Here is a 27,831-nt window from a genome sequence, read left to right as displayed (position 1 = left end):
TTTGTTAGCAGCGACGCTACACCTCCAAGCCAAGGCCCAGTAAGGTGAAGACAGGAGGAAGGAAGTAAGGAGAGGAGCCGCGGTCGCAGCCCAACCGAGGAGAGGAGCGAACCGGCGGCGACGAAGCAAGGTGTGGTAGCGGAACGAAGAAGGGGCCCCGCCACCAGAAGAAGAGAAGAAGAGGAAGTGGAAGGTAGGAGATAGGCTGTAAGGAAGTGGGAAGAATAAAGGTACCTGTGTGCAAGAACAACCGTAAATAAAGTGGGTTTAAGTGTCGCAAAGTGGATATTCAAGCGTTTTCTTGGTCGCGGATTATCACGCGCATATGCCGACCCTGAGGCAATTGTAGAAGGGGGTCTCATTAATGCCGGATAGGGGGCTGCCCCATTAGTTACAGTTTAGATAACTTTAGAAACCTCACCTAAAACGATGTTGAACATTTGTCTACTACAGAATTTGTCATATATTACGTATACAATTACGCGAATTCCGGTGCGTATTTTTTTCGAAGAAAAGTACATTTTCTTGTTGTTGAGTTATGGAAGAAAATGTGCGTCGAAATTCACCTACAGATTTGGGAATTTCTAACTCTCTCCTTAGCCGAATGGTTAGAGTCTGCGGCTGCAAAGCAAAGTCATACGGAAGGCGTCTGATTCCGATGCCCGGTCGGTCCAGGATCTTTTCGTGATGGAAATTTCCTTGACTTTCCTGGGCATAGAGTATCATCGTAGCTGCCACACGATACACGAATGCAAAAATGGCAACTTTGGCATAGATATATCACAGTTAATAACTGTGAAAGTGTTCATAAGAACACTAGGCTGAGAAGCAGGCTCTTTCCCAGTGGGGACGTAATTCCAAGAAGAAGAAGAAGAATCCGCTCCTATCAACACATAGGTTTTATTCATATGTGTTGACCATATACATTGGCTAGACACATTAATCCATCTTTAAAACTACCGAAGATTAGCGAAACGTCGCGTTTCTAACTAAAACGTATTTCCCATGCAGTGAGTGTAAAATAGTTAAAAATCTTTTTTTCGTATGTCGCGAATAATAAACGTTCCCATTTGTTTGTATTTATTATCATTTATACTTGTCATTTTGATTGTTCCAAAACTGCTTTAAAACTGACAAGCATAAATGATACAAACGGTAAAAAATAACTGGTAACCATTCACAAAATATCTGTATATTACTAATACTCACGCATAGGAGTACACCACTACATTTACATTGGTAGTTTTGGATTCAAGGGAGTTTCACCTTAAATAATGGATAAATAAGCGATCGTTAAGCTTACGAAGGTTGCCATCTGTTCTAAAAAAAGAATCATCGTTATTGAAAGAGGCTTGAATAAGCGCATGCTAGACCTTTGTTCAGCCTTCCATATAGCTTCAATTAAGCTTAAGGCTGAATAAAATCGCCAAAATTAGATGTTTAATAGCTGAACAACAGTGTGTAGAGGCTATGAACAGCTTTTGTTCAAACAAAGGCTGAATTGAATTAGTTATAAAAACGTTTGAGCAGCTTCAAATTGTTACCTGGGATGTTTTACTTCGATAACATCCTTTCCAACTGCCTTGAACAGCATCCTTTTCTTCCCTCAAAGGGCATTCCGACGTAGTCATTTCTCCCACTGCCTCTTGCCCTTAAGGCCATTCAGATGCTCGTCGTAGTGCTGCTTCCACCTTTCGATACCCTCGCCTTCCATATTTATTCCTGTGCATTTCCGCTCGCGGAAAAAAGCCTTTATGGTATACGTTGAGCTTTTGATAAAACTTCCGATTCTGATGTATTGGCTTGGACAGTGAGTGCTTCCAGCAAGTGGTCTGTGCACTATGATTATGTTGAAGTTAATTTTACGGTCGAAGAAAAACTGTGATATAGTCGCACCGAATGCTTTATAAACATGCTGACACACAAAATTGAACAAAGAAAAACAATTTTCAACGTACTCAGCTCGTCAACAATCAATGAATGAATTTATTTCGCATCGCATTGTAAAGCGTTTATTGTCAATTTCATAAATCATTTCCCAGTTCTCGGATTGCCATTGATACTTTGAATGGGTTGCAAGCTTTCATCCAGACAAAGGAACCTCCCGAAGGTAAGGTAGATTCACCGCCTCCAAGAAATGCATTCGGTCAAGGTCGATCACAATTGACAGCACTACTACAAACTGGTGCCAACCCATCCAGAAGTTATTGTTTGTCGTTTCGTTGCAATACGACGAAATTGTCTGGCTAGATGCCGTGCAGTTTTCTGACGAATGCAGAGCCAGGAGCACTTCTGGGTCGTGAATGTAATGATGCTGCTGGTTTTACGTCTCATTCAGTCGTAAAAGCCTCGATGGAGGTAAAGATGTAATATTGAACTTTTCTTTGTCTGTCCCTGGAGCTTTACGAGAAAATCGGAAAAATTAAAACTATCCATTCGAAAAATTAAATTTTGGTGCAATCTTCAATTCAATTCGAACAACATAATTCCGAGCCATCCCTTGGAAATATCAATTTTCCACGTGAATATTCAAACATGTAAATTAATACCTACTAGTTTTCGAGAACATATTTCCGAAGGCGAAATTGGCGTCCACTACTGGTGGCTGATGGGCGGATTCAGCCAAATGGTCGCTTGGAGATTCTTCCTTGCAGGCTACAGAGTACACAGTCTGGCGCCTCCATCGAGAAGCGACTCGTGAGGGAAAAAGCACAGCAGCAATTAAGTGTTTTTCATGTTTGATTCATTTCGCTTTTTTATGGCACGCTACTCGGAGCTGCCGGGAGGTACAGTCACCGGCAAATGAAAATGTACACTTATTATCACACAAATTGGCGGATATCGTATGTCAAAACTAGAAATTTATTAGTAAACATGTTGGTACTTAATTGTAATACACAAGAAAAAAGTTCATGTAAAAATGAAACAACGTATATTAAATAATATTTACTCTTAAAACGGCGCCATTCTTGTAAAACTACGTCCAATGTGATTTAATGTTTTATGATTCAATGTATCGTAAAATTACGTCTTTTAATTTGCTTTGATATGTCGAGCACAAATGACGTAAATTTAAATGATTTTTTCCATGTTTGATAAAATACAAATGCTTAACTAAATAAAATATGGTTTTGATTTATACGAATTTCACCAAATAGTGTAATAACATGCAAGTGAGCAACTTATTTTGGCGGTGACTGTACTTTCGCGAGCAACAGAGTGCTGCACTAGTGCTTGGACGGGGTAGTTGGCATAAATGGTCTCATTTCGGAGTTGTGCTTATGCTAACGGGTAAATGTGGAATTTTTTTCTTGCTCTGAAATTGTGGCCATAAGTACGTAACGTATGAGTGCCTGTGGCGGAGCTGGAAAATGCTAGAGCGCGGTCGTTCGAAGTGGCACTGTTAGCCCACGGAGGAAAGCGGTATGTGAATTGAATTTGCATTCATTTTCCAGTTTTCCTCGATAGGTTTTCTATGTTTCACGGAGTGGACGCGGTAACTCATATGTGGTGCTCGTCATGAGCGTAGCCAGGAGAGGGGGTACTACGTAGGCAGGAACTTTTCTTATCACAATGTCATGAGAAACTTCTTCGTTAATCGCCGTGCGGGGCGACATTGGGCCTACCGCCCTTTTCGGTGCATCTCATGGCTAGTATGGGAGTGGAAAAAACTAATCCATGACCATCCAGTGGCTATTTTATGGTTTAGTTTTCTGTAAAGATCTTGGTCCTAAGTCACCCATATCACCCATACTACTATTTATTTCAAAATAATATCCTTTAAAGATAACTTAAATTTGTCTGAGTTTATCTTCAGAATTTCCCATATGATTTGTTCTGGTACTTCTCTTGATAAATTGTTTCAGATAGTATTCTGATGATTTCTCGATGGATTTCACCGAATAGTTAGCAGAGTTAGAGATAGTTCAGAAATCCTGACCACGCCAATGGTGCTCTTACCACCCCATAGGGACTTCCGGAGGCAGACTACGGGAACAAAACTTTTCAGACAGCGGTAAATATCATGAAATTATTCTGACAACGATGCAGCTGGTGAGTTAATTGAAAGTAAATTTAAAAGCATTCGAATGTGGTTCCATGCTGTTTCAGTTCTTCTGTGCTGAATATATAATTAGGCAGAAGATATCGCGCACATCATCCCCTCTCCACGGAAAATCGATCAACTTCCTCTTCATGGACCAATTCGAATAACAGTTGGTGATGATAAGCTGTTTTTCTCCGAAGTCTTCTACATCGCCTTTCGAACATCTCTTTTACGCTGCTATCACGGCAAATTCATGCACATTCCGCAGATCGTTGAATACCATCCGCTGATAGCTCTTAGCTTGTGTACTTTGAATAAATTTTACGATTTGAGTGTTTCCAGCACTTGCCCCAGATTCAACCATATATCTTTGTGTACTGAACCAAAACTCAGAAAACCACATTCCAACGAGCGTAAACGTAAAGCATATTTTGAGCACCTGCCACACCGAACATCCTCTCGAAACGTGCAGATACGTCCCGTCACATACACCATTTTGCATGGCAAACGCTTATCTGAATGTTCTGTTCTGGCCTTCGTCTTTCTTTTGGTCGGATGGTTGTTGTCTGGTTGTAAAATTCCTCCCATCCCATCCGAAGGCAAACGCTTTGATGGCTGAGGGTGGCGAAGTAAAGATTACTTTCACACCCCACAGTTTTTATACGCGCATTGGTTACCGGGGTCGGTTTGATGGATGAAACGCAATGGAAAACCTTCCACCCATCTGGTTGGAACGAAATATTTCCAGTTGGGTGAAAAATGTTTTCCTTACTAATATTCCAAACAGGTTCAAAATCAAAACATCAAAATCAAAAATGCAAATGCACCAAAAATGTATTGCGAGAAGTATTATGTATTATTTCGTGACTATTATAAGGGACAGAGATAATTGTTAAAATTAATTTGAGGAGGAAAAATCTAAATCGAATTCGATGGAACAAAAAACTATAGACAATTAAGTTTATCCAAGAACCTAATTTGTTATTGTAGGTTTTTGAATCAATAACAAGCTCTGCAAGCTATTAAGAAGCTAATTAAACACATTTGTGGTCTTCCGAGGATCTCCGCAAAGCATTGTGTAATATCGCAGATGATAACGGACCTCAAACTTCGAGTACCATCATGGAACTTGACATTTGAGTACCATCATAAGACTTTTGCAGATCTCCGCAAATCTTTGGCAACCCTTCTTGACTATGAGGACATAACGCGGGTAGATCACCTTTTCATGGTGCGTTATGGGGTAAAGATCTACCAATGAACCCTAGTCCTGACTGTCTAAAACGAAGAGAACAGGATATTATAACAATCAGAGGAACATTTATTAGGAACAATTGAGTCGAATGCAGCAATTTGTTTTCTAATCTTATATTTATTTAGTTCTCTAGTTTGATTAAGTAAGGATTAAGATTCTGATGCATGGACAATATCGGTGTGATTTCTTGGCTTTATCAAAGGATCCGATTTGGACTGATAAAGGGGCGCGACTGTGGAGAGTGCAGTCACCACACTCTTCGAAGGGAATGAATAACGGAATCTTTCAATTAGAATCCTTTTCTGTGATCAAGTTAGGAATTACAACTGTAAGAAAACCGAATACTTTTTCACTTCTCAATAGTGATAAAGTAACACGACATGCACTACACAAAGGACACGGGATATACTAATAGATTAAAATATTGGTCGCAGTGGTTTATGTTCCGGACAGAAAAAAAGAGAAGAGAACTGGAATATTAGAGTAACACTCTTTAATCCATGTTACATTTAGAATTTTTCCAAAAGTTATCTATTTTCCCAGTTGCCGAAAATGATCTCGACACAAGGGTGGCATAAATTTCTTTAGTATTAACCCACTTGTAGAAATTCAGTGAGCATATTTGGAAGAAACAGGAAAACACCCAAAATTTATTTTACTTAGAAATACTCTGGGCAAACACCATAAATCAAGTTTCAAAGCGATGACATGTGTACATAGTTTGAGTTAAATATTTGATTGTACTAGAACAGTGATTTTATTTGAACAGAATGAAAATTTTTTGAACACGCTCAAAAAAATGCTGAAAAAACTACAAAAAATTATAGTTTTAGAACTTCTTAGCCTAGAAATCGAAATACAAAGCGATGCACAGTGCTTTGAATCAAGTCATTTTAGCACCTTTGTATGCTGAGTGGTTAGAGTCCGCGGCCACCAAGCAAAGCCATGCTGAAAGTGTCTGGGTTCGGTTCCCGGTCGGTCCAAGATCTTTTCGTAATGCAAATTTCCTTGACTTCCCTGAGCATAGAGTATAATCGTACCTGCTACACGAATATGCAACTTTGGCATAGGAAGCTCTCAGTTAATAATTGTGGAAGTGCTCATTGAACACTAAACTGAAAAGCAGGCTCTGTCCCAGTGAAGACGTTAATGCCAAGAAAAAGAAGAAGAATGGTATGGTTGACACCATTTCTGGGAGTGAGCAATAATCGGCAGCAAATAAATCAGCCAATCAACCCCGTGCCGGCGGCCCACCATCAGCAGCAGCAGCCAATCTTCGTTCCCGTCGTAACAACCCATCAGCAGCAGCCGTTCATTCCCGTTTCTACTGCACAGCAGCATCAGCAGTATGTACCCTTCCCACCCCTCCAACAACAACCGCAAGCCCCTACCGGCAACGAAACTCTGCTCATCCAAATGATGCAGCAGCAAATGTCTCAGCATAATGATTAAATCAACAAATTTTGTTGGCTCGACTAGTTCAGTGGCACAACGATACCAAAGATCAACAACAACAACAGCAACAGTTCCTTCGTAGCATCACATCGTCTATCAACGTCCAAGTGCCACCTAACCCGGAACAAATCCTCGATTCTTTGGCAAGCAACATAAAGGAGTTCCGGTATGAGGCCGAAAGCAACGTCACATTCGCTGCGTGGTACTCGAGATACGACGATCTCTTCGAGAAGGATGCTACTAGACTGGACGATGAAGCAAAAGTTCGCCTTCTAATGCGAAAACTGGGCTTAGCGGAACATGAAAGGTATGTGAGCTACATTTTACCGAAACTCCCGGAGGAATTCACCTTCGCGTGCCTATTCGGTGCAAAAGAATCGGTAATCAGTCGCCGATATCGACGCCTGCAAAAAGCGAGAAATCCCTCAAAGGATCACGTGGCGTTCGTTTGCAGAGTTGAAAAAGCTTGTGTTGAATTCGAGCTTGGCAAGCTCTCCGAGGAGCAATTCAAGTGCTTGGTCTACGTGTGCGGCCTGAAATCGGAGAATGACGTCGAAATCCGAACTCGCCTCCTCACCAAAATCGAGGACAACAACGACGTCACCTTAGAGCAGCTCTCCGAGGAATGTCAGCGGATGTTCAACTTGAAGCACGACAGTGCTATGATAGAATCTCCGACTCCGTACGGCCAAGTCCAAGCAATTCGCAAGTTTGATGGGAAGAGGTTCAGCAAGCGTGACCGTGAGACAAAGCGTCCTTCCAGTGACACCGTGAAGAAGCCAAACTCCCCGTGCTGGCTCTCCGGTGCGTTGCATTTCGTCCGAGACTGCAGCTACAAGAACCACAAATGCTCGGATTGTGGTCAGTTCGGACATCGCGAGGGGTACTGCGACAGTGCCAAGTTCCAAAAACCTGGAAGCAGACGCAGAATGTCAGATGTGTCAACGAAGGTGGTAGTCGTAGACGTGTGCAGCATGCAACAAAGTCGTCGATTCGTTCCTGTTAGACTTTCAGGGACCGAAATTCGGTTACAACTGGATACCGCCTCTGACATTACAGTCATCAGCAGGGAAATTTGGCAAAAACTTGGCAGCCTTGTTCTAACACCAGCCTTTGGCAACATCTTGTCTCTCGATGGATAATTCGAGTGCGACGTCACCATCGGAGTAAGTACACGACGTGAGTTGATCCGTGTCACCGAGAAACAGCTACTCCTACTCGGTTTCGATTTGGTGGACAACTTCAACCTTTGGTCCGTTCCCATGGACGGACACCTTCTGTTGCCACGTATCTGGCTCTCCTACGTCTACTGCAGCTGTCGGCTTTTCCAAAAAAAAAGCAACCAGCTCGGCTTGTGCAGTAAAACCAAAGTGAAGTTGGAGCTGAAAGAAAATGATCGACCCGTCTTCTGCCCAAAGCGTCCGGTAGCGTACGCGATGTATGATGCTCGACCGACTGGAGTAACTCAACATTATCACCCTGGTTGACTATTCCGAATGGGCCGTTTCAATTGTCGTCGTTCGCAAAGCCAACGGTTCAAACCGGATATGCGGAGACTATTCAACGGGTTTGAACGCCGCTCTCCAACCGAACCGATATCCACTTCCGGACGACATCTTTGCTAAGTTGTCTGGCTGTACGGTCTTCAGTCAGATAGATTTATCCGACGCCTTTTTACAGGTGGAAGTCGACGAACAGCACCGTAAGTTGCTCACCATTAACACGCATCGTGGTCTCTACTCCTACAACCGCCTCCCGCCGGGTATGAAGATCGCGCCTGGTGCGTTCCGATGATGTCATCGTCAGTGGTAGAACAGAAGAAGAGCACGATCGCAATCTACGGGCTGTCTTGAAGCGAATCGAAGATTTCGGTTTCACCAATCGAGTCGACAAGTGCACGTTTCGGAAGCAGCAAGTACAGTACGTGCAGTAGTAGGGGCCCAGATAGCCGCTTATGAGCGTTTTGCACATGGTACATTTGGTGCGGGCGTGAATCTTTTTTGACCGCAGCTTCTTCTGGAGGCCATAGTAGGCCCGACTTCCACTGATGATGCGCTTCCGTATTTCACGGCTAACGTTATTGTCAGCCGTCAGCAAGGATCCAAGGTAGACGAACTCGTCGACCACCTCTAGCGGATCCCCATCTATCGTAACACTGCTACCTAGGTGAGCCCTGCCGCGCTCGACCCAACCAGCTAGCATGTACTTTGTCTTGGACGCATTCATAACCAGTCCAACTTTTGCTGCCTCGCGTTTCAGGCGGGTGTACAGGTCTGCCACCTTTTCAAATGTTCGGCCGACAATGTCCATATCATCCGCGAAGCAAACAAATTGACTGGATCTCGTAAAAATCGTACCCCGGCTGTTAAGCCCGGCTCTCCGCATAACACCTTCTAGCACAATATTGAACAACAGGCACGAAAGTAGGGTTACATATTTCTCAGGAGCACATAAATGTACTGACGAGCCTCCAACCACACCGTCTCTCAGCTCATCGGAATCCTAGTGTGCTGCGCTTGCTGGAGGCTCACGAAAATTCTAAAAGCGCGCGCTAGGTGATGTGCTCTCGGGGAGACTCATCTCATGCGCTGTTCGGCGCTACGGCTCGCCATCGGTATCCAAGTTGTGAAACAACTGCATAGTAACGAAGAGCCTCTACAACTATTTTCACTTCATTATACAGGTGTCTAGATGGTCTACATGATATGGTTGAAGACTCGCGATCCAAGAGTAACAATTTCGATCCCCATTGAAAACTTTTGTAATCACTTCAATTATTGCGCTGAATTTTAAACAGCACATGTGACAGAGCGCATGAGACCGCAGTGAGACACATTTCAAGAAAAATGAGGCGCACCAAAAAAGGTCTCACAATGTACAGCGCTCCTGTGCGCTTGCAAGCAATGAGGCTCCTGCACCTAAGGCTACAGCACGTGCACAGTAACTCTACACGAAAGTCCATCACCTTGTCGTAGTCCCCGGTGGGATCCAAACGAACTGGAGTGTTCGCCTGAAACCTTCACACAATTTCATACACCTTCCATCGTCGCTCTTATCAGTCTCGTGAGCTTCCCGGGAAAGCTGTTCTCGTCCATGATTTTGCATAGCTCTACGCGGTCGATACTGTCGTATTCCGCCTTGAAATCGATGAAAAGGTGATGCGTTGGGACCTGGTATTCACGACATTTTTGGAGGATTTGTCGTACAGTAAAGATCTTGTCCGTTGTCGATCGGCTGTCAGGGAAGCCGGCTTGATAACTTCCCACGAACTCGTTTACTACAGGTGACAGACGACGGAAGATGATCTGGGATAATACTTTGTAGGCCGCATTTAGAATGGTGATCGCTCGAAAGTTCTCATAATCTAACTTGTCGCCTTTCTTGTAGATGGAGCATATTACCCCTTCGTTCCACTCCTCCGGTAGCTGTTCTGTTTCCCAGATTGTGCCTATCAGCCGGTGCAGAAAAATGGCCAGCCTCTCCAGAACCATCTTTATGAGTTCAGCTCCGATACCATCCTTACCAGTAGCTTTATTGTTCTTGAGCTGGTGAATGGTATCCTCAATCTCCCTCAAAGTGGGGGCTGGTTGGTTTCCATCTTCCGCAGTACTGACGAAGGTATTTCCTCCGTTGTCCCGACCTTCATTGCCTGTGCTCTCAGCGCCATTCAGGTGCTCGTCGAAGTGCTGCTTCCACCTTTCGATCACCTCAAGCTCGTCCGTCAGAATGCTCCCATCCTTATCCCTGCACATCTCGGCTCGCGGCACGTAGCCGTTGCGGGATGCGTTGAGCTTCTGATAGAACTTACGCGTTTTTTTAGATCGGCACAGCTGTTCCATCTCCTGGCACTCCGTCTCCTCCAGGCGGCGTTTTTTCTCCCGAAAGAGGCGGGTCTGCTGTTGCCGTTTCCGTTTATAGCGTTCCACGTTCTGTCGGGTCCCTTGCTGCAGCATGACCGCCCGCGCTGCATTCTTCTCCTCGAAAACCTCCTGGCACTCCTCGTCGAACCAATCGTTCCGTCGACTCCGTCCCACGTACTCTACGTTGCTCTCAGCTGCATCGTTGATGGCTGCTTTAACTGTTCTCCAGCAGTCCTCAAGAGGGGCTTCCACCAGCTCACCCTTTTCCGGTAAGGCAGCCTCGAGGTGCTGCGCGTATTCCGCTCCAACATCCGGTTGCTTGAGCCGCTCTAGGTCATACCGGGGCGGCCGTCGGTACCGTACGTTGTTAACGACGGAGAGTTTTGGTCGCAGTTGACCATCACCAGATAGTGGTCAGAGTCGATGTTAGCGCCACGATGGGTCCTGACGTCGATAATGTCGGAGAAGTGCCGACCATCAATCAGAACGTGGTCGATTTGCGATTCTGTCTGCTGTGGTATTCTCCAGGTGAATCGGTATGGAAGGCTGTGCTGGAAGTAGGTGCTACGAATGGCCATATTCTTGGAAGTGGCAAAATCAATTAGTCGTAGGCCGTTTTCGTTCGTCAGCCGGTGGGCGCTGAACTTTCCAATCGTCGGTCGTGGCTTGGGCAGCTGTCGTACTCGCGTTCGAGCTGCGCGTAAAAGGCGTCTTTATCATCATCAGTGCTTCCGGAGTGAGGGCTGTGCACGTTTATTATGCTGAAGTTGAAGAACCGGCCTTTGATCATCAACTTGCACATTCTTTCATTGATCGGCCACCACCCGATCACGCGCCTCTGCATATCACCCATCACTATAAAAGCTGCACCCAGCTCATGCGTGTTGCCGCAGCTCTGGTAGATGGTATGGTTACCTCTAAACGCACCATTGATCCCTTCCTACACACTTGCTGCAACGCTACGATGCCGAATCCACGCACATATGCTCCCGATGAAGTTGAGAGATTTACAGTTCCACGTACCGAGCTTCCAATCGCTAGTCCCTTTACGCCGCTGTGGTCTTCGCCGATTGTTCCGGTTCGTATTCTCTCGTTGATTATTCGTTGCTTGATTTTTTTACGGCTGGCATGCAGGGCCTGACACCAACCCCCTAGATTTCCGGAGGACCCCTAAATGTTCGGAGGGCCATAGTGCGCAGTTTAGCTTAGAGTTCTTTTCTGGCACTCGGACGATGATCAGCCGCCCCTGACATGGGAAACAGACGCTGTTGTGAGTCGCTCCCAACTTGGAGTATAGACGTGCATATAGCAGTTATTACTAGAACATATTTGTGGGGGAGTTGCAATCATCATTCATAGGCGTATAAAACATCAACTGTTTTCGTCATTTGAAACTAAAGTTTTTGAAACTTTAGGTGTTTCCGTTGAAACACAGCTTGGTAAATATACTTTCATAGCTGCCTATTTGCCTTTTCATTGCTCTGGACAGCAAGTTAATTTGCTCCAAACTGACTTGCGAAAATTGACTCGCAATAATCATTTTTTTTTTGTCATTGGTGACTTTAATGCCCAACATCGGTCATGGAATAATTCTCAAAGTAATTCCAACGCAGAATTTTATTTGACGAGTGCTCTTCAGGATATTTCTCAATTCAATACCCTGATAGCCCTACGTGTTTTTCCTCTTCTAGAAATCCATCTACGATTGATTTGATCTTAACCGACTCTAGTCATCTGTGTAGCCAATTAGCTACTCATGCTGATTTTGATTCTGATCATGTCCCTGTTACATTTCAAATATCCCATGAAGCGATTCTCAGTCCAATCAGCTCAACTTATAATTGTTTTCGAGCCATATGGAATATATATGAAACATATATATCTAGACTCCCCAGTGAACCACGTATCGTATAACGTCAAAAATAAGAATCGCACCAGATGCCAAATTAAGCGTTATCAATGTCAACACAACTTGTACATTAATCCTCACTACGATTCATAAACGACATTCTGTGTTGACAACAAAACATGTCGTAAATAGTGCTACATAGTATCGTGTCAAGTTGTATAAAGATCATATATCAATCTAGAAAGCATCATATGAAATCACAATAACATGGCAAAAAATGACACCCAAACTTGATATCTGCTGACGATGGGCCTCAAAAAACAACAAAGTATGTGTCGCTGTACATTATACATGCATTAATATAGGCAAATAATCACTTCTCACTTATGTAACGCTTCATGGTACAGTGGTAAGGTGACCAAATCCTAATCCAGAGGTCGGGCGTTCGAGGCTTGCTGGGGACTTTTTTTTAGTTTCATCCAAATTTTGTGGCATCGTATTTCTGATCGCAGAAAGTCTGAAAAAGTCGTGTCAAGTACGCATATAGCCTCCACTTTGGCATGTATATAGCCTTTTCATGCATTCTATACGATTGAATTGATTCGTATAGAATGCGTATAGAATGATGTGTCACAAAATTTATACCAACCAAAATAGTGACTGGGTCTAATCTTGATGTTAACATTTCTTTACAAATAAAACTTGATATTGACAATGCTCTTGAAAATTTAACAAATTCCATACAGTAGAATTACAATAGCTTAATATCTATGGTGAAATCTGTGTTCAATGAGAGAAACAATTATAATATCTTTGCTATAAGGGGAAATGCATGCACATATTACGTCACGCTCCGAGGGGGGGGGGAGGTGACTCATACAAAAAACGTGAAATTACAAATCCCTAACAGGGATTTCTTATACAATACACAGATAAGTTCCAATATCCTAGCAAATAATCATTAGCGTAACATGAACTCAAATCTAGAGGGGGCTTGACCTTTATGATAGAAAAAATCCCCTAAGTAAAGTGTATACTTAGCATGAAAGTTAAAATTTTCTAGGGGGGGCTTGAACTTTTCTAGGGGGGTCTAAGCCCCCCCTAGCCCCCCCGTATTTACGCCAATGCAAATAATGTTACTACTTTGTTATCCAAATGCTTGGAACTATTTACACGAATTTCTGCAATTATTGAACGGTGTTATCTATATGTTCAACCCTCCATTATGTTGTTTCCTCGTATATCAATTCTAAAGGAATTCTCGCAACTAGATAAAATGCGATCTTCTAACAAGCCATTCCCATTTAACAAGTGATTCATATTCACTCCTGACACTTTTTTTTTGGTAAACGCTGACATCATCATGTCATTACGTAGAACCGTGATTGTTTCCGATTCTAATAGTATGGAACGTCCCCGCCAGCTATCGTTACACTAGATCCATCCTGCAAAATTCTGAATTATTCCATTCATCCGCGCATTTACAAAAAAACGACGACAACCATGGGGCTATCTGTCAGGACAAACCCCGTCCCTACCCCTCTCTTCCCTCGATGATGTAGATATTCAGATGTGCATAAATTTAGCAGTGATCCGTGTGTCAGCTTTTATTCCGCTCATTCGCACAACAATAGCGCACTCACACTCCCATTTCTTACGGGGAAAGGACAGCTTCAACTACACCGACCCTCGACAGCACCAGGAGGGGTGGACCACGACGACGTTGATGTATGCACACAAAAGTGGATGTTACAATTCAAATCCGCTGGCAGTGGCGATAGACGTATTATTTTCCTCCGTCACGTACAGCTCTAGTTACTGCAGAGGCTGGGGGAAATGGTACAGAACGAACATTCGGCATCAATTTTCGTCGAAACTATGAATAGGGACAGTAGGATATTCTGGAAATTCATACGCTATCTAATACCTCAAACCCCTATCATAATGTTAAAAAAAGGTTACAGAACCTTAGGCAAAAGTTTCAGTTAATGTAGAATTTGGAAGTGAGGAAGTGATTTTTTTACCGAACTTTAAACAGCTGAACAGTTTGGTAGATCTTCGAGGCCTATTTATTTTGTTATTTTTAAATAAATGAAAAACCGAATTTAGTACTATACCATTTAATTCCACTAGAGTTTGTATCCTTTAACAGATACGCGTATTGCGACCTCAACAGAAAGGCAGTGTCTTCAGTGTCGTGTACTAAACTCGGCTTACCTTAGCACTGTACCTAAATTCGGTTGTTCTTTTATTGATTGGTTTTTCACTAACGGCTCGAAGATTTATTATTATTATTCATATTTTAATTGAAACAACGTTGCAATCCTCTATTTCCACGATGAACGTTTCATATATTTAGATCAAGTTCATTGAAAAGCATTCTATTTTGCTTTTATAAGCAGGTCGCATTATTACTTCATACAAGAGCATGTACTTTCACAAAGATTGCATCATGCATTGTGCGCCACTCTTCCCAATCGCCATGACCAATGCCGTCCATCCGCCATCGTTTGCATGAAATAAAGAGTGCCATCAGATTGCAGCCAGCAGCAGCTTTTATGTGTTACAAAACGAGGAGCTTCCTACCTGCCTGACGTTTTACACGCTCGCTGCCTTCTCGAATGTGTGGATGTGGGTGGATTATGTGGAAAGTTATGGCCACGAAACATATTGTGAAACACGTGTAAGAGGTGGTAGGTATTAGAGTGGATACCAAGAATGGGGGTTGGCAAGTGATACTTCCAGATTTTGCACCGATGCTTGAAGGGCGTAAAGTGATACCAACGCCGGTTTCTGTATTAAATGAGAGGAACGTTGGGGATACTGGGAATATGATGTTCGTGTGGAATCAGATTTACACAGATCAGATTTTTTAATTCAACTGAAGAAATATTCCTTGTATTTGTAAAACGATATTTTGATAATTTTTGGCAGAGTTTCAAAAAAATACCTGAAATAATCTGTAGCAAAAATCAGACTCCCTTGAAAAGTTTCTTGTTTGAATTCTAGTAGAAAATACTGGTCGTGCATTGGGGCTATCCTTAGCCGTGTGGTTAGAGTCCACGGCTACCAAGCAAAGCCATGCTGAAGGTGTCTGGGTTCGATTCCCGGTCGGTCCAGGATCTTTTCGTAAAGGAAATTTCCTTGACTTCCCTGGTCATAGAGGCAACATTGGCAAATAAAGCTCTCAGTCAATAACTGTGAAAGTGCTCATTGAGAAGTAGGCTCTGTCCCAGTGGGGACGTAATGTCAAGAAGAAGAAGAAGAAGAAGCATTGGAAAAAAAAACAAAATACTTAATCGTATTACTGTCTGTATGTGAATTGGATGAATTTCTCGAATTCGTGATTATACTTAGAACAAGCTGAATTTCAACACTTTTGCAAAATATCGTTATCTTAATCAATATGTAACTATTTTCAAAGGTGAAACAGTTTGGAATCAACTTCTAAGATTGCAATAAAACTTCAAAGGCACAAATCTCGCGAAGAAAGCATCCCATAACAGTGCACTTTTCATTTTGGCTTTGTGCACTAGCTGAAAACTTTAAAATAAGAAGCTCAGGAACATTTGCCAACTATTCCTCCAGTTGTGTGCCTTTGAAAACGTGAGTAAGTGGAGAAGTCGGCCATTGAGACGACCATCTTTGCATTCCGAGATGCACCTTAAGAGCACAGAAACGATACTTGAACAACGACGATCGAATGAAATTTAGTTTTCAACTTCATCTTATTGACTTTGCGTATTCCAAAAATCTGGCAATTGGTAACAGCTACTTCCTAAAAAATGCGTTACCAAAGAGAGTAACCTCAATGAGGCCCTTCTTGGGAAATTCTGGAATACAGCGAAAACAGCTACAGAAACGGCGGAAACATGGGCAAGGAGTGAACATAGATTGTCACGAAGAATTCAACGATGACATTCACATTATATTGCAGCAATGACCCGCCTCAAAGAGGAGTTTTATAGTTGGAAACCAAAACACATACCCATCACCTTCGAAGGAAGTGAAGTGCGAGGCGATGGAGCAGTGGTCCTTATGTAGGAATAGGTATGGAAGCATCTTGACAAACAAACGTGAACGAAAGGTGTAAGCAGCATTACGACGAAAACCTTAATGGCGCGGAGAACCAACGGTCAAGAAATTTCATCAAGCCATCAAGCCTATACGACATCTCTAGGAAAAATAGCAGCTGATAAGGGATCATTCATCCCCTTCCATTCCCATGTAACAGCTTTTGTACGAGATTTTTTTTTATTTTATTTTATGAATCGTAACATGACGAAAAAACCCTCCCCACCCATGTTGCGTTACGTTATACAGTCGGGTCTCCTATTAAACGCATTCCTATAATGCGCACTTCTATAACGAGCACTCCTATAAGACACATTAGAGCGTTATAGGATACCAAGGGCTTATCGGATTCCATCACTTTGAGGGTGTTGTTGAATAGCTCGTATGCCATAAGAGATAGCACAGTACTGTCTTCGGCGAAATTTCAGTGCTAAGTAGACCCTTTTTTTAGGAGTTGAGGATCATCCTTTTAGTTGAGAACTTGGCTGGTAGGGCGTTTTTCTGATTTGCACTATATGAACATTGAGGGATAGGAATTGTTGTTCAGCAGCACAACGGCTAACATTATTTGTGGCAATAGTTTCGAGATTTTGCCACCAGGCGGCGCTAGTGAGCATGAAACTTTTGCTCTGCAGATAACTCAGTAGCCTGTCCACTAAAAAAAATTGTGTCTTTGGCAAAGTTGTTCAGTGAGCATGAAGCTTTTGTTTTGCGTATATCTTTGTATTTTTACAACTTAGAAAATTTTAATCCTGTGCGAAGTTGTTCAGTAGCTTCAGAAATATCATTGTTTAAGCCATTTGATTAAAAGTTTTGCTGCCAGCTAGCGCAAGGTAGCATGAAACATTGATTTTGCAGATATGTTTAAGAAACACGAATAACGAAATGCATGGTGTGTAATAATGTATTGGTCAAATGAACTATATTCATGATTTGTTTGGATATAACTTTCAATATATTTGACTTCACCTTATATAGCTAAAAATAATTGTTCATCACAATAGTAAACAACCATAATTTTGATTGAACTTGAAACGTTATTCTCCAAAATTCAACAATATTTTAGCTGACTCAAAGCATATATATTTAGTTGAGTGTACCATGTTTTACAATGTCCACTCAACATTTTGTTGTGCTTTATTAACATATCTGAAAAGATTCGTTGCTGCTTTATTGACATCATCATCAAATTTACTATTCATCGCAAGTTAGAAGTAAGTAGATTTGTGTACATGACTTGAAGTCAAGGGATTTAAATGTTTTCTGATATTTGGAATTATCAAAGTTAAAGTCGAACCAAGAACAAGTACAAAGCTGAATCAATGGAGCATGTGAATTGGATTTTAGGATAAATTTAATTTGGTGCACTTTGGCATTAATTCAAAACTGTTTTGCGTAAGTCAAAGCTATTAACAGGATCAGGGCAGACAATCGTCAAATTCGTCACCGACTGGTGACGAAATTAAAAAAAAAAAAAAAAAACATCGTTATCTAGTACAATAACTCCAGCAGGTAGTCGTCTCGTCATCGACGAAAGAATGCACTAATAACTTCAATCAAAAATCGTCAACGAGCAATTTTGTCTTCATTCCGCTTGCTACCTTGACTCACAAGAAGAAGGCGTTTACTGTATATTCGCTTACTATGCACCAACCAACGCTTGTATTGGCAAGTGAATCCACTCTCCTCATTGTAGAATCAATAGCTCTGCTGGTATGCGCGTGAAGTTGACGATTCAGAGATCGTTTGTTCGATTTCAGATGCGTTTTGTTGTTTGTTTTTTTAAATGCCATTGAAAAATAGCCTATAATCTGTCGAAGACACGTTTTTAGTCGGAATAGTATTTGTTCGTCGTGACGCCGAGCCTACGTGACTGGATCTCTGCCGTAAATCGTCATCCGACGCTGGTTGAGTGACGATGGCGATGCTTCTTTTAGTTTCGTCGCCGACTATTTCCATTTGACAGCGACGATTGTCTACCCTGAACAGGATAGTACCCAGACAACCAAAATGTACGTATAATAAAATCACCTGGAGGCATTGTACGTGCAATATTTCACTTATAAGATGTCGCGAAAAGGCCTTCTACGTACAAAAGTGGAGGCGATATACGTACATTTATTATGTGATGAATAATAGCATGCAATGCGAGTAAATAAATTTTCTACCGAACTAACATGTGATCTTATGCGACTTAACTTATGATAACAAATGTTGATTTCACACGTAGCAGCTACGGATTGATTCGATTTACTTTGCACGAGTGTACGGGACGAAACAGAATGTGCAAATGAACTCAGAAAAAAAGCCTTTTATGCGAGGAAACTCATCAATCTGACAATTTTCTCCACCGTGTTTTGCGGATTTGATGTAATTTGTATGAGTAAACGAGTTATTACGTTAGTTTTGATGCGACTTCTGGTTGTCTGGGTAATCGGAACACAGCGGAATTTTGGGTGTGCCACCCCAGATTTCTATAAAAACTACAAACCATATTTTTTCTTTGAGCTTAACAATATGTTCCCTTATAGTTCATAATACAATGTTCAAAATATGACGAAAATTGCTCTATTTTTCACGTATTTACATCGACTTTTGTAAAAACCATCAAATTTTAGTGATTTTTTATAAGTTTTCGATGTTTCTAATTAGCATGGTGAGATGTAAATTATTAACAGATTTTCCAAACGTATTGTACATCGTGAAGCTATACAAATGTGTAAGTGTGAGTAAATGTGCCACCTATTTGGTAAACAAAAATGATTGAAGTGAAATTCATGGAAATGTATACATCATCAACAAAATCATAATAATGAACCAAAATGAGGCACCAGTAGAGGTTTCTAAAGTGTAGAAGGGGAATAGCGAACATTTTTGTTCTCTAAGTGGTTTTTTCTCCAAATATTCGATAATGACATGGTTTTAGGCGTTTTGTTTAACTTATTTTCATCAAACTTTTACCGTTATTTACTGCTGATCTAGTGTAATATTATACAGTTCCTCTGTAATGAAAGGTTAATTCATATATCATATTGAATGGAGACAAAATAACGATTTTAGTCATTTGAATTGACTAGTAGAGAGTTCCGCATGTGATGAACCTTGTTATAAAACATCCTTTTATGACATCCCTTTATGAGGCATAATGGATGTTTGGCATAATAGATGTTTGGCATAATGGACGTTAGGCATAATGGACGATAGGCATAATTTCCAAAATGAAAATTGAAAACGTTTGTGCGAAAAGTGTACTGACTTTTTGATAATTGTGAAGGGTTTCAAAGATCAAAAGCGTGTCTTTTGAAATGCGGTTTTCTTGCAGTCATCCCATAGTTGTAAATTCAATTTCAATTTCATTCTCATTCCATAATGGCGAATCAACTTCAAGCACAAAAATTGATTAAACGATCAGCATGATAATTCTGTAAAGAGCCTTCATTTGTTTTTTGGCAACTTCTGCGGCCATAGAGCACAGTCATGCTGGAGAGTTCGTTTTCAAGTCGATCCAGGATCTTTTTGTTTTCTTCGCATTCTGAAACACAATCGTGCATCGTGCACAAAAGAGAATGCGAAAATGGCTACTGTGGCAAAGCAATCGTTTGGTTAATCGCCGTGGAAGTGCTCCTAGAAAACTAAGCAAAGAATTTCTGTTAGGGCTTAATGCCAAGAATGAGAACGACGCTGTACATGACCTGCTGCTTATCTTTTGAGTTTGGTTGTACACATATAACTGGCAAATTTTTCATCAGAGATTTTCCCTTCTTTAAATTGAAGGCTGTTCCTTATAGTTATAATATCAACAAAATTATCGGAGTTAGTGCTGCTAATACTTAATCCGAAAATTGTTCTTCTTCAATAAATAAGCTGTTCTTTCGAGACATACAAAAAAAATGTCATTATTGCTCTTCCCAAGTAACACAATTTGTCATAAATAAGGTCAAAATACATCTTTCATACATCGCCGCTGTTCTGGGTCGAATGTACAATACTAAATTTCATACACCTTTAGAACCGAAAAAGCGCAGAAACAGAAGGTTTTATAACATCTCTCATAGTTCAATTGGATGTTTTTCAATACCTATTCCGTACTTCTCATAGCAGTATGATTTGTTATATCTAAGTTATACCATACGTCATTATGACCAATAAGTTATAATCATGTTATCGAGACGTAATTTGTTGTTTAGAATACAAGCCCACAATGTGTATTGTTTGGAATGTTTTGACAGCTCAAAAAAGTAAAAACAAATAAGATTAATCGTTGATTGCAAGTAGTACAAGTAGATAGCGTTATGAAAAACTAATATCTTGCTGCATGGAATTGTGCCGGGATTTTTTTATCAAGTTACGAGTTGCGATATATTAAGAAACCTTTGTGCATGTATGGTATATGTTTTTTTATGTGCCGTGTTAGATTTTTGGTGAAGCTGGAGACTATGCTTCTTGTTTTTTCATGCGCCTTTTATAAGATGCGTAATTCCAATTTGTGCTCCGTGAAATTTACCGATCGTGTATAATTTTCGACTGAATGAACCAGCGAGGAAAATGGTGGATTCTACCAGATGCGTACAGGGTAGGTAAAAACTCTTTGTAATGGTTGTCGGTTTAAGTTCCTACGATAATTTAACTGGTTTGCATTTTTTTTTATTCAAGAGTGCGCAATTTGTGATTAATATTAAATAAATCAAACTTTTTGCCTGGTTGGAATACATTCCAGACCTGCCGTGCTGATAATCGTTATTTAGCAATGTGTTAATTGCTTGCAATAGAAGTTCTACATTTATAAATATTTCTGATCGGTGATGTAGCATGGCAGGGACAGAAGGTACAGGTTTTGTGTTTGAATGAAGTTTAAATACGTATTCAGAAAACAATGAATATTCAAATTCAAAGCATGCTGTTTTTAGATGAAAAGCTCGTTGTCATTGAAAAAATCACATTAACAAATTTTTATTTGCGCATTATTTTCGTAAATATGTCAATCATTTTTCTCCCCCGCTTGAATTAATCACCATTTCGCTTAATTATTCGATACAGATTTTGTTTTGCTACACATCTCTGCATCCATCTTCGAATAGTAACTGAGAGTCAAAAAAAGACAAATGCTACATATGTATTCCATTGGACAGGAAAAAGCATTATTATAACATCCTCATCAAAACACTCATACCGATATGTACGAAATATGTTTTCAGAAGCAACTTTATAACTTAATTTACATCGACTGAAGTTTAGTTATGAGGAGTGCTTTAATTTAGTAATATTAACATTTATCAATCAGGAATATGACACAAATGCAATTACTGCGTTTGCCGGATTGATATGTTTTTCTAAAACATCGCCTGAACGTTTTTAAAACAGAAGATGTATTGGATTTTATCTTTAACGCCTAAATATAACATCTTTTTCAGATAGCTGACCAAGAAGATGTTTTCTGTGTTACTTGGGTTAATATTTCCGTCATGCATTTCCCTTCTTTGAATCATTGACTATTCTTTATACTTATACGGGTAATTTAATGACTGGAGGAAAAGGCTGTATTGTTTCGACTTCCCGTTGAATGATTATGTGGAACACTGGGTAATCAGAAAAATTGTAGGAGCTCTATGCCATAAAATCGGGAATTTTATTTTGATCTTGAATGCACGCCATGCTGAATTCTGAATACTATGCTATGTTGAATTGGAACTTGACTTTTGTATCTAAAATGAATCAAATTTTACTTTTCAAACTCGATGAATTTTGAATGCATTGATTGAATTGATTAGCAGACTCGGAGTAGCAATGTAACGTCCAGAAGATGGTTGTCATACTACCAGAAAATTATTGTTGAAGATAATCTCACCTATCATAAGATAAATTCTTGGCTTGACTCTTGTTCGTTGTCTTCAAGGTAATCATATGCACTATAAATACTAATACTTGTATGGAAGATTACCCTTCTTTAGAATTATTGCAATTATGTAAGAAAAATATAACAAAAATGTCATATACTCACTGAAATAAACATCTTTAGAAACAAATAACACTTTGATTGCACATCGCAAATATAAATGGATACTTACAAAAATTGAACCATGCGGCCACCGTGTCAAATTTAATAGTGTTCCTAAAAGCTATCAACTTGTACGGACAAATCTGAACCAACACTCCAAGTCAATAACCACATAAAATCGGTACCATGTGTAAAAAGTAGGCATTGAGCAAATGGACTGAGAAGTTTTCAATCCCGTTTTCCATGCAAATATTCAAAAAATTCCAGGAGATTGGAACATGTTTCGATTTCAATAAAACTTTCATAATTTGCTTTTCACCCCGTTACCTTTCCAAGAAAAATATAAAGATGACCAAATAACATTTTTGTGTTACACGATGCGAAAATCTGCTGTGAAACTGACATGCGTAAGCTTTTCATTATGGGACAATTCGACTTGGTGTTCTTTCCTAATTTTACTGAACAAAAAGTGATTTCTCGTTAGTGCAGCTGAAAGATCATTAGAAGATATAAAGAAAACTGATATCAACTCAATTTTGACCAAAATGTAGATACCACTGACTTGCGATTCACGGCTGTAAACTTCAGCCATTAATTTTAATAATTAACTTTTTGCATGATCTTTGACCGTTTCTTTTGTTCTTAAGGTTTTCATGGCTTCTCAAATGTTTGAAGCAAATTGCTTAAATATTAGGACTTAAGTTTTTATCATACTTCCATTCAAACAAACCATACAAACATATTCAACCAAAATGGTAGTTTTATTGAAAAATTTATAAATCCCGGGATCCCGGGATTTCCCGGGACAAGCATAGTTTTTTGTTCCGAATCCCGGGACGAGCAAAATGGCCGGGAAATGGAACTTCTAGTACCTGCCTCACGATATACGAATGCGAAAATGGTAACATTGGCAAAGAAAGCTCCCAGTTAATACTTGTGGAAGTACTCATAAGAACACTAAGCTAAGAAGCAGGCTCTATCCCAATGAGGAAGTTAATGTCAAGAAGAAGAAGAAGAAGAAGAAGAAGAAGAAGAAGAAGAAGAGATTTTTATATTAATTTTATGTGTAACCAAATTTGTGAAGTTTCGATGAATGATTGCATCACATCCTCAGTGCCGTAGCGTGCGATTGGCCAGGTTGGCACCCGCCAAGGGCGCTAGCCTTAAGGGGGCGCCAAAACGCATGACACATTAGGTAAAGTTTGAAAATACATATTGAATTCAAACACAATCTGTATGAATCACAATCTGGGTTCTGAAAAATACTGAACATGAATCTAACATTGCCCTTGACAGATTTCAACCAAAAAAATTGTCGAGATTCTCAAAAAATCAAGGACATTATTCATAGATAACTCTGAGCAGAGTTCTTGCTAAATCTTGACAGGTCTCTTACATAAACTAGATGTGATTATGATAGAACGCTTTGCGATGCACCGACACTTTTGAACTTTTTAAAACATCTTTATGGCATTTCCAGTCCAGGTGTTGTTTTCTAAGCATTTCTTCTTCTTTCTGGCATTACGTCCCCACTGGGGCAGAGCCTGCTTCTCAGCTTAGTGTTCTTATGAGCACTTCCACAGTTATTAACTGAGAGCTTACTGTGCCAATGACCATTTTTGCATGAGTATATCGTATGGCAGGTACGAATATACTCTATGCCCTGGGAAGTCGAGAAAATTTCCAACCCGAAAAGATCCTCGACCGGTGGGATTCGAACCCACGACCCTCAGCTTGATCTTGCTGAATAGCTGCGCGTTTACCGCTACGGCTATCTGGGCCCCTAAGCATTTAACTCCGGCCAAATCCTCACATTTTTAATAACTCAAAAATAACGCTAGCTGATAGCCATTTGAACAAAAACATAAATGAAATTAGAAGGATTGATAGAAACATTGTTGGTTTTATCTTAACGGTAAAAAAGGCATCGTCCATAAATGACGAAACCAACCGTTGCCTTTTTTCCCATACCTAAAACATGGTTTGCATAAAAACCTTAAACTCCCTTACCCCTAAAATTCAACGTCATTTATAGACGATGCCTAACCTTTCCTTAAAAATTCTTTCAAAATTACCTTTTAAAACGATACTTTTTTTGAAAATGTCTTGGCCAAATAAACGTGAATTGGAAACAAAATCTGTTATTCTTCTTGGTAATCCATTTTTATTTTATGAAAAACGATTTTTTTATTTACGTTCTTAACACTTTAGTAGTCGTGCTGTTGTATTTTGTACAACACTGTTGAGAAAAGCTCGCTAGCCTTGTACGGCGTCAGTATGGTGAAACGTGAAACACATAAGAGTATTGCTTAGGATTTTTTCAGAGTTGGACTAGTAGTGTCATTTGATATATCGGATACAAAAGCTTTTATTTTTTTGATCAATTTTTCATAAAAGTTTAGAAGAATTTCTCTTAAATAAACATTTCACTAAAATTGGCACCAAAAACGTGTTTGAATACCGAGCAAATTTTTCAAATTTGTTTCTTATTATATAAATTTTAATTTTCTTGGGAATTTTTAGGCAAAAAACACGACAATTATTGCACATCCATAAGGAAAACACGGGTTGTGCAATAATAGGCGCGTTTTTAGCCTGTGCACTAATTGGCTATCTACCCTAATAAATAAAACAATTTGCATTTTGTCTAGCTGGAGTTAACTCAATAATCAAATATGTTCTAAATTTCTAGCATCCTACGAAACATGTCCAAAGAATTTCAATGATATATTTCACGATAACTCTCATCATGTTAAATAGTTGTGTAGAGCGCTGATTGAGGGGCGCTTAAATGGAAGTTCGCCAAGGGCACCATGAACCCACGCTACAGCTTTGCACATCCTTACAGCCGCTATTTGGGTGATGCCTCTGTGGTATAAAGTTTTTCATGGTAAATTATCCATACTTTTTAATATGTATTCTGAGTATACTGTTAAAACATTAAAAGAATGACTATCGTTTTGCTGAGTAATTTTTCAATCCTAATTATCATGAATAAAACTTTTTTGAAGTTTTTATCGAAGCAAAGTCCAAAAGCTACGATTTCTATTATACTGAAGTAGATAAAAAAATAACTGAAGATAGCAAGTATGAACAAGAATATAAATCTAAGTTCCATACCATTTATAATATAATGCTAAACGTTTAAAGCTCTCGTATAAAATTCCCTTCTTTTTAACAGCTAAAAATAAGTTCCGTCAAACCGTGATATCTTCCAATTAACAAAGGATAAAGTTGAATTAGAGTATCATGATTGGACGGTTGAGGAAACGAAGTAGAACTAAAGAGAAAAAAAAGCGAATCGCCACCGACCCGTGTGCTACGTATAGTGGCCAGAAACTGCGTTTAATGGTTTCAACTTTTCCCATGCAGTTTTACGGCAGCAACCAGCAGCGTAGCCGCGAGCAAAAACCACAGCTTACCAGCAGCAGCAGCAGCATCGTCGGGGCCCGGCAACCACGGTAATATCCTCGCCGGTCGAAGCGCGTGTATTCTTCTATTCTACGCTGGACCTGGTCCACGTTTAAACAGACCGTCCGACACGGTGTTTCTGAAACAGTTTTGAACGAAAAAAAACATTGTTCACAAATTCGACCCCCAGATTCCAAAAATAAAGTATATTAGCATCTTGTTCGCGAATCTAAAAATACTTCAACAAGGGAATCGAAAGTAATCGTGATTTGAAAGTTTTGGGCTATTTTGAACTAGTAGACGGGACACAATATAATTTGGCAAACATGCCTCTTCGTGAGAATACTCATGCTTACCAATCTGGAAGGTCCACACTGACTATTTTACACAAAGTTGTATACGATATCGAGAAAGCATTCGCTCAGAAACAATCCTGCTTGAGTGTTTTGTTGGATATTGAGGGATCCTTTGATAAAGTGTCTTCCGATACCATATTGGAAGCTGTACGAAACCATGGTCTGCCTACACTGATTACCGATTGGATTCATCAAATGCTCAAAAATCGACATCTCTTTTGGACATTGCGTCAAGCAGCGATTCGAAAATTAAGTGTTTGCGGATGCCCCCAAGGGGGAGTCTTGTCACCACTTTTGTGGAATCTCGTAGCAGATACGCTATTGAGGCAACTCAATAATAGCGGTTTTCCGACTTACGGATTTGCCGATGACTATGTAGCTTTGATAGTTGGTATGTGCATAAGCACCCTGTTCGACCTGATGCTAAGTGCCCATCAGGTAGTCGAGAATTGGTGTCGCCAATATGGCCTTTCGGATAACCTGAATAAAGCATCTATTGTTCTTTTTACGGAAAGACGGAACTGCGATGGAATTCTACCTCTTTTTGGCACTGAGATTAATGTAACTGATCAGGTAAAGTATGTCGGAGTCGTTCAGAATTCTGAACTTTCTTGGAAACCTTACATTGATTTCAGAGTTAAAAAAGCTTACATGGACTTCGGTCAATGCCGGAGAACCTTCGGTAAAACCTGGGGCCTCAAACCCAAGTAAATCGAATGGATTTACGCAACAATATTGGCATATGGAAATCTTGTGTGTTGGCAAAAGGGTAAATGAAAACAATCCAATCAAAATTGGGCCATCTCCAAAGGATGAGCTTGATGGCGATATCTGGTACGTTCTGTACGACTCCCACAGCAGCGCTCGAACCCTTTTCGACGTTGCGCCTCTTCACATACAAGAAGCACTTTCTTACCGTCAATGAGTACTGGAGAAAAATCCAGTGAATCGTAGATCTACACACACTTCGTTGTTTCCACTTTTGGTGAATTGGGAAAAAAAATATCCTTGCTCCAAGTGATCTCACAATTTCTTGTTACTATCCTTACAGGACATTTATCACACAATTTCCTTCATGGGAAGAGTGGACGTCTGGTGACTATTTGCAAAGAAGTAAATCAAGCAATACAGTATGTTACACTAATGGCTCCCTTCTTGAAGGTAGAGCTGATGCTGGTGCATATTCTCGTGAGTTAAGGCTGAATCAGTTTTACTCACTTGGTAGACACTGCATCGTTTTTCAGGCGGAAATATTTGCTCTTGTGTGTGGAGTGCAATCAGCACTTCAATAGCGCGTAATGGGTTAAGTCATATACTTCTATTCAGATAGCCAGGCTGCTATAAAAGCTCTTGCTTCGGCCAACTCAAGGTTGAAGCTTGTTATCGCATGTCGAACTCAAATTTCGGAACTGAATTAAGTCAACTCTGTTAACCTTGTATGGGCTTGGCCATTCTTCCATCGCTAGAAATGAATTGACTGATGAGCTCGCTCGCGATGGAACATCGCATTACTTCATTGGCCCTGATCCAG

This window comes from Aedes aegypti, chromosome 3 (genome assembly GCF_002204515.2).
Source record: "Aedes aegypti strain LVP_AGWG chromosome 3, AaegL5.0 Primary Assembly, whole genome shotgun sequence".
Lineage (NCBI taxonomy): Eukaryota > Metazoa > Arthropoda > Insecta > Diptera > Culicidae > Aedes > Aedes aegypti.
This window is presented reverse-complemented; position numbering follows the sequence as displayed.